At 49.8% G+C, this 8,370-nt stretch overlaps 1 pseudogene; it reads right to left on the bottom strand.

The window, feature by feature from the left end:
* Window positions 1–1,021: 1,021 nt before the first annotated feature.
* On the bottom strand, window positions 1,022–8,331 carry LOC136391279 (large ribosomal subunit protein uL11-like; annotated as a pseudogene).
* Window positions 8,332–8,370: the final 39 nt, after the last annotated feature.

Raw genomic sequence — 8,370 nt, 5'->3', positions numbered from 1 at the left:
GCAAAGAGACATTTATAAGAATGTTTATGGCAATTATATTGTTTATATAATTATATAAACAATATTGTTTATAATGACCAAAAAAATTCTTAAATATTTATTGACAAGGCAATGAAATGGCACCTTCATAAAAAAAGAAAAATGTAATATTGAGTAATTAAGCAAGATATAGAAGGATACAATCCTATTAAAACTGCAACATTCCACCGCCACATCTCTGACCTTATTTTTCCCCTTTGTTCCTCTCACATTCTAACATATTACAGGACTTATCTATAATCCATAAGTTTCGCTTATCATTTGGCTCACCCCACAGGATTGCACACACACAATAACAGTGGCCCTGTCTGTTTTGTTCACCAATGTTCCCAGAGCTTCGAGTGGTGCCTCACATACAGGGGCAGTCAGTAAACATTGGTTGAGTGGATTTGTGGAATAAATACAAGGCAGTATGAAACCACTGAAAGTTTAAAAGCATGCAAAACAATACCACTTAACATTTACGGATAAACACGCCATTCTGGTTTGGGTCATGTCTGTTACAGAGGTGGGACACCCAGGAGCCTTCCAGTGGCCCTGTAATGTGTTTATTTTGTTTGTTTGGTTGGTTGGTTTTGGTTGTCAAATGATCTTTTTTTTTTTTGTATTTTTCTGAAGTTGGAAACGGGGGGGGGGGGGCAGTCAGACAGACTCCTGCATGCACCCAACCGGGATCCACCCAGCATGCCCACCAGGGGGCGATGCTCTGCCCATCTGGGGCATCGCTCTGTTGCATCCAGAGTCATTCTAGCGCCTGGGGCAGAGGCCATAGAGCCATCCCCAGTGCCCGGGCCAATTTTGCTCCAATGGAGCCTTGGCTGCAGGAGGGGAAGAGAGAGACAGAGAGGAAGGAGAGAGGGAGGGGTGGAGAAGCAGATGGGCGCTTCTCCTGTGTGCCCTGGCCGGGAATTGAACCTGGGACTCCTGCACGCCAGGCCGACGCTCTACCACTGAGCCAACCGGCCAGGGCCTCAAATGATCTTTAACTGAAATAGTTCTTAGCTAGCAGGCATTCCACTGCACCATTGCTGATGTCATCTATGATGTCAGGAGGGTAGTGGCGGTCAGGATTGCAGCACACAGACTGGGCAGTCCCAGAATCTCTTTAATGGTTCCAGAGAGTTCTCTAGCTAAAGATCAGTGCCACATCTGTTGGGCAATGTTGACAATCTCGATATTTCCACTGTGCTTAATGTTTTTGTGCTTCTTTCTACCTCGTGATGATGAGGGCAGAGGCAGACACGCTAACTCACCGGGACCTGTCTGTTCTGGATAGTCAGTTTCACTGTAGTCCTCAGACCCTTCCAATCACTGCTTGTTTTGGCGATGTGGTCACCAACCTTTCTTGAGGGCAGGCCCAGGGGGCCGATCTTGGGGGCCAGAGCAGACAGGGCACCGACTTCCCCAGCGGTGCACCTCAGCCATATGACTTTCATTTCGCTGGGGTCGAATTTCAGTGGCTCGGTGGAGGTGGCTGTTGTCGGGTGATCCCGGATTAGGGACAACCTAAGAAAGTTACTCCTAACCCTCCTCCGAGCCAAAAACTGAAAGTGGCCCTGTAATGTTTTATTTCCTAAACTGACAATGGAGATGAGAGTGTTGGTTATACTATTACCAGTTTTTGCATAATGGAAAACTTTCACATTACAACTTACTTTTTTCGTTTTTTTTCTTTTGTTTTTTTTTTTTATCTTTTTTTTTTTTTTACAACTTACTTTTTTAATAATAGAAACAACAAACACCTGCGTTGGGTATAGAGTGTCTAAGGGTTTTCCCACATGACAGGTCAAGTGTGTAGAAGGGGCTTCCTATAAGCCCAGCTCAGAACAGGGTGGGGCCTGGCACTGGGGATTCTTCCAAATCTCCCTGGAGGGGGAACCCCAGCCTGAGAGAGGGGAGGGCCAGTCCAGAGGGCCACCTCTGCTGAATGACACAGGAGGGGTGGGTGAGAACAGGGTTTTGCCTTGCACTGTCCTCACCCAGAAGCAGAGGGCTTGCTGCGGGGTCCCCGTGGCAGGGACAGGCTCCTCACTCCTTGCAGGCAGCACTGGTCCCTGCGTTAGGAGACCCAGGAGCTGGCCCCGTTCCGAATGTGCATCCCTGTGGTTTCTCACTTTCTTCCCTTGAATCATGGGAGACTAAATCATGACCCTGCTTTGTCTGCCTCAAAGGGCTGTTGTGAGGCTCTAATAGGAAAGAAAATTGCCCTTCCAGTAGAGAACAGCATCTCAACGCAGTTTTGCATTTTCCCCTTGATAGGAAACCCTTGAACATAAGCGTCAACCTTGTGGACTCCCCCAGAATGATCATTTATATTGGCTGAAGAACCACAATGACTCGAGCATCATTTACTCAGTGGCCCCCTGTCGTTATGACTGAGTGTGTGTGCTTACCGTTTTCTTCAGTTATGAGCAACACTACAATTAACATCTTTATGTTTCCATTTTCGCTTTGCTTTGCAAAAGTTATTTCACTAAGACAAATTCCGGAGGAAATAACTAGTCAAAGTATACAAATGATTTATTTCTATGGCTCTTGATGTGTTCTGTCAAATTGCTCTGTACCAAAGTGTTGGCTCTGGCGACCTACAGACGTGTAGAGGATACTATATCTCATGCCAGGAAGGGTCTATTCCTGCTCTGCAATAGATGGAGTTCAAGACTAATCCTGAAAAAAGACAAGAGGAGACATTTATATTTGTTGACCAGTTTTTAAAACACCCTCCTTGGTAATATTGTAAATCCAGTTTGCTGCTCACTTAACTGGGCAGTTTTAAAATGATTTGTTTTTTGACATATATTTTAAAGGTTAAGAGAATTCAGACAAAATGAGACTTTACTAATATTTCACATTTGATCAAACATTTCCCTGGCATGTTTGAGATGCCCACAAAACGCTGCCGCACTGCGCTGGTTTGGCCACACCACGTCCACCACTGAGCACGATCTTCTCCTAAACCAGCACGCCTTCTTCTGATCACCATATTTGCAGGTCCAGGTCTGTGAGATCTGTTTGTAAAGTGAGGAAAGAGGAAGCAATGTCACATATATGCCTCCCCTGGAACCAATTAATAATTATATGCTTCATTTAGTAAGAAAATATGCTATCTCATTTCATCTTTGCTTCTATTTGATCAGTATGATTACCCCCACTTTACAGATGAGGAAGCTGAGGCACAGTCCTAGGGATACAGCCGACCTGGGTGTAGTAGGTAGACAACAAAGATAGAAGTCAAGTCAAGAGGCAGAGGGCCCTGGTCCCAGCTCTGTTCCTAATTTCTGGTTCATAGTTCACCCCTTCTGGGCCTTGTCTTCAGCCCAGTGAGAGACTGAGGACCAGGGATGGGCATGGTCGGGTGACTTATTCACATCCCACAGGTGCCCTTGGCCCCCTGGAAGGGGACTGACTGCCTTTTCTTTCTCCACACAGAACACTAGCAAAGTCATGGTCTTGAGGCTCCACGGAACATGGGGTGGGCCACACTGATGGCCTGGTGGCAATTTGCACTTGCCGTGATGACAGCATCCTCATCGCTCAGCAGGAGCCCAGAACTCAGATAGGCCCTGCCATTCATTCTCTAAAAACTTTTTTAGTACCAACTGTGAACACAGTAGGGCTGCCATGAGGCCACAGAGCCTGGTTCCACTTCACCTTATAACACCAGCCGTGGGACCTGGGTAAGTCACTCATGCGGCCTCTGACCGCAGTTCCCTCAACTGTAAAATGGGAGTAATAATGACTACCTCACAGGGTTGTCATGAGGCTGCACTAAGGGGAAGGGTGTGTCTGAGGCCACACATGCCGAAGCAGCTCTCCAGGTGTTCTAGGCATGACTCACTGACACCCAGTACAGATCACAGAGGGAAAGTGTCAGGCAAGGGGTGGGTAAGAACGAACTTTCCCTCACGTTTGGGAAAGGTTCTGGGAGGGCCCCCAGGAAGAGGTGATGTTTGTACCAAAGGAAAACCAGACCTACTGAGTGATCGGAGCTGTTGCCTGTTGTTGGAATGTCCGTTTAGAACCTGGATAGCAGATTCCACGGAGGAGAGAACGTTGGGTGACTCCACCCCCGCAGAGAGGACACCCAAGAACTCCTCGGGGAGCTCTCCCCACCTTCTCTGTCAAATGACAAGTGTACCCCTTTCATTCATTCATTTGATAAGTATTTCTTGAGCATCTGCTACGTGCCAGGCACTGCTCTCTGTACTGGAGATGTCAGCAAACAGAACAAATCTCTTAGCCTGACCAGGTGATAGCACAATGGATAGAGTGTCGGACTGGGATGCTCTATCCCAGGTTCAGAATCCCAGGTTCAAAATCCCAAGCTCACTGGCTTGAGTGCGGGCTCATCTGGTTGGAGCAAGGCTCACCAACTTGAGCCCAAGGTCGCCAGCTTGAGCAAGGGGTCACTCGGTCTGCTATAGCACCCCCCCTCCCATCAAGGCACATATGAGAAAAAAATCAATGAACAACTAAGGTGCTGCAACAAAGAATTGATACTTTTCATCTCTCTCCCTTCTTGTCTGTCTGTACCTATCTGTCACTCTCTCTGTCTCTCTCTGTCTCTGTCACACACACACACACAAAAAATCTTTATTCTCAGAAATTACATTCTAGAGGGAAACTAGACAACAAACAAACAAACAAAAATAGCTAAATAAAAACAGGGCTCTACCAGGCTGATGCGAGTGCTAAGGGGATAAATAAAGAAGGGGAGTGGGAGGGGATGGTGCAGTCAGGGAAGTCTGTGGAGGGCTGATTTTTGAGTGAGCTCTGGAGGAAATGAAAGGAAGAGTGTTCCAGGCCAAGGGGAACAGCAAGTGCGGGAACCCTGCGTGCTCACTCTGCAGGGAGTAAGACAGCAGAGACCCCAGGGAAGCAGAAGGAGGGAGAGAGGCCAGAGGGCATCTCTGGGTGTGGTGGGTCAAGACAGGACTCACTGAGACCCAAGGAGGCTATGAGGGAGCCCTTGGAGAGCTTCTCAGAGGAGATTTGTGCAGGGCTCTGGCTGCCTGGGAGAAGTGACTGGAGGGGCGGGGCCAGCAGAAACAGGGAGAAAGCCAGGAGTCCATCGCAGAGGTTGACTTGAGTGGAGGAAGTGGAGGGGAGAAGAGGTCAGATTCTGGCTGTGCTTCAAGGTAGAGCCCAGAAAATTTGTGATGAACTAGACTGCCCCCATCGCCCCTTTCCAGTCCCCCCTGGGGCAACAAGACGGCAGGGTTCCCTGTGACCTCACGAGGCCACAAGTGAACGGGGAAATAAAACCTTAAGTGCTTCATGGAGGGTTTTGTTTTATTTTTCTGAAATAAAACCAAATGTAATCCCTGTAAGAGAAGTTCCACCTCCAGGGCGCTGCTCCCTCGGGTGGAGGCAGGGATTAGATGAGATTTGCAGGACTGTGTTGACTCACAATTTAGATGCCATCCATAAATTAATTACAGAGCAAAGCCAGAGAGCCAGGCCCCGAGGTGGGGCCAGGGCAGCTCTCCCCGACAGCTGGGCTGCGGCTCACCAAGCCCTGCGGGCTCTGGAAGCTGCTGGGAGTTCTGATTTCTGCCTGAGTCAGTCCCCGAGGGCTCATCACCAGGAGAGGCCTTGGGAGAACATGGAGGCTTATGACTTTCTTTTGATGGCAGTGGGGAGCCATAGAAGGTGGCAGGCAGGGAAGGGACAGGATCAGATTTGCTTTTCAGAAGGGATCCTCTAGCACAGGGGTAGTCAACCTTATAAATACCTACCGCCCATTTTTGTATCTCTGTTAGTAGTAAAATTTTCTAACCGCCCATAGGTTCCACAGTAATGGTGATTTATAAAGTAGGGAAGTAACTTCACTTTATAAAATTTATAAAGCAGAGTTACAGCAAGTTAAAGCATATAATAATAATTACTGGCCTGACCTGTGGTGGCGCAGTGGGATAAAGCATCGACCTGGAACACTGAGGTTGCTGGTTTGAAACCTTGGGCTTGCCTGGTCAAGGCACGTATGGGAGTTGATGCTTCCTGCTCCTCCCCCTTCTCTCTCTCTCTCTCTCTCTCTCTCTCCTCTCTCTCTAAAAATCAATAAATAAAATATAAAAAATAATAATAATTACTTACCAAGTACTTTATGTCAGATTTTCGCTAAGTTTGGCAGAATAAATCTTTATAAAACAACTTACTATAGTTAAATCTATCCTTTTATTTATACTTTGGTTGCTCCGCTACCGCCCACCAAGAAAGCTGGGATGCCCACTAGTGGACGGTAGGGACCAGGTTGACTACCACTGCTCTAGCAACTCCAGGAGACTAGATTCTAGGAGGCGAAGCTGGAATCCAAGGAGTTCCAGTGGGGCCTTGGGGGAGAGGAAGGGAGAAGGCCACTGGGTCAACTAAAGGTTCAGAAGCTGCCACTTATATGACTCACCCCCCTGGGCCCAGTCAAATGTAGCTCTGGCCTTGGGGCCCAGGCCCATTGCCTACCTGGCTCAGGGCCCTGAGCCTTCTGTTAATGCAACCTCGTAGGGCTCAGGTTAGGCCAGTGACTCATTTCTGAACGGTTTTAGCAGAATAAGACCGTTTTATCACCTGAACTATTTGTCCTTCCTCGTCACAGTTCAGGGTTTTGGCCCCAAACAGCGGCACATGCAGAAAGGATTTCCGGAGGTGGTTTACGGGACTTTTGCTGAAATACTTGAGTGAACTTCACCTGCAGCCTACAGAGAGCTGACCCATTCTTCCAAGCTCCATGCTCTTCCTTGGCCTGCCCTAAGTCAGGGACGGGGCTGGGGTCCTCATCCAGGAAGGAAACACCAACCGTGTCCTTTCAGCAGTGTGCCTGAGCTCCTCCCTGGGGCCTGCACGCTCAGTCATCACACACCACACAGCCTCCTCATCCAGGAAGCTGCCCAGATCTCTCTGGATGGTCCTGACTGATAGGGTACAGGGAGAATGGAAGCCCAGCTTCGTTGCCTAGGGTTTTGACAATCCTGAGACATAACTACACTTCAGAGACCCCCACAGAACCAGACCGAAGCCACCCTCTGCGGCGGACCCAGCCAGAAAGGGGGTCACTTCTTGACCTCCCGGCCCCCTCCTCTCCTGCTCAGTTCCTGGCTTGTCTGGGAGCACTTCCTGAATAAACCATGACCCAGGACCCAGCTCCCATGCTGCGACTCCTGCTGTTTCCTTATCTCACGCCATTCTCAGCTCCTTTACAAACAAGAATGGTGCCTGCCAGGCCCCACACAGCCTTTCCTTCTGCAAGAAACGTCCCCTGGCTCCTGCTGACCAGTCTGGGTTTCTGGGAGGCAGACCTCCCCTGGGCTGCACCCCGCTGCACCCACAGTGCAGTCTGTGCATGGACTTGTGCTGCCCTGATTGGACCTTGGTTCTGCCCCCAACCTCATAGCCTCCTTGGCTCTCAGTGAGTCCATCTGCATAATGGGGATGCTGGGCTCTGGTCCGGTGTGAGCACTGCTGCTCCAGTCTGGATCATTAAGAATGAGCAGTCGTTACCAGCTCACAGAACCAAATACAGTACTTCGGCTGCTTCAGCTCATTACTAAGTCTCAGCCATGGCCTGAGAAGGATTAAGGAAGCAGCTCTGGTAAAAACAAACAAACAAACAAAAAAACTGCAGAAATAACACACTGCTGCCACAGGGAGCCCTAGAAATCTGACTACAGTAGCCTCCTGGCCCTCACATTCGGTGTTTGCACGCCAGCAGGGGCAGCCCGCTTCCGGGCAGTCGCCTCTGCCTGGCTGGCAAAATAGTGACCCAGAGTGGCAGCCTTCGGATCCACACTCAGGACTTCAGGCTGTGCAGCCGCCAGGGGAAGTTTGTTAGGCCATCTGCCCCATGGGGGGACCCTCAGCCCGGGCAGCAAGAGGCCTGCTCAGGGCACTGCTCTGCCTGCAGCTTGCTGGTAACTCAGGCAGGTCAGTGTTCCCCCAACCCTCCGTTTTCTCGTTTAAAAAATGGGGGTGGTGTCCACCTTTGCAGGGGTTCATTCACGAAGGACATGTTTGCTTATGTCCGCCCTGGCTGGGTGCTGGGACTTCAGAAAAGACTCGGACCCTACCCTGTCCTTGCCCTGGTGTGGCTGCTGGCTCATGAGCTAGAGGGGCAGGGAAGGGGAGTGGCGAGGGTCAGAGGAGAAATGGGGGGTGTGGTGGGGACCCCATTAGCACAAGACCAGGGGCCTGCAGCCAGCACCCCAGCGTTGGGACAGGAGCAGATGCCCCAGGAGCTGCCCGACCTCTGAGAACGTGAGTCAACTGACAGCTGGCGGTGTGGCTGGTGGTTCGGGTCATGGGCAGTCATGGGTATTGTGGTCAAATGCTTCGGTGTCG

The sequence above is a fragment of the Saccopteryx leptura genome, chromosome 2 (assembly GCF_036850995.1).
Source record: "Saccopteryx leptura isolate mSacLep1 chromosome 2, mSacLep1_pri_phased_curated, whole genome shotgun sequence".
Lineage (NCBI taxonomy): Eukaryota > Metazoa > Chordata > Mammalia > Chiroptera > Emballonuridae > Saccopteryx > Saccopteryx leptura.
The sequence above is the reverse complement of the archived record's forward strand: the minus strand, read 5'-3'. Positions and strand labels throughout refer to the sequence as shown.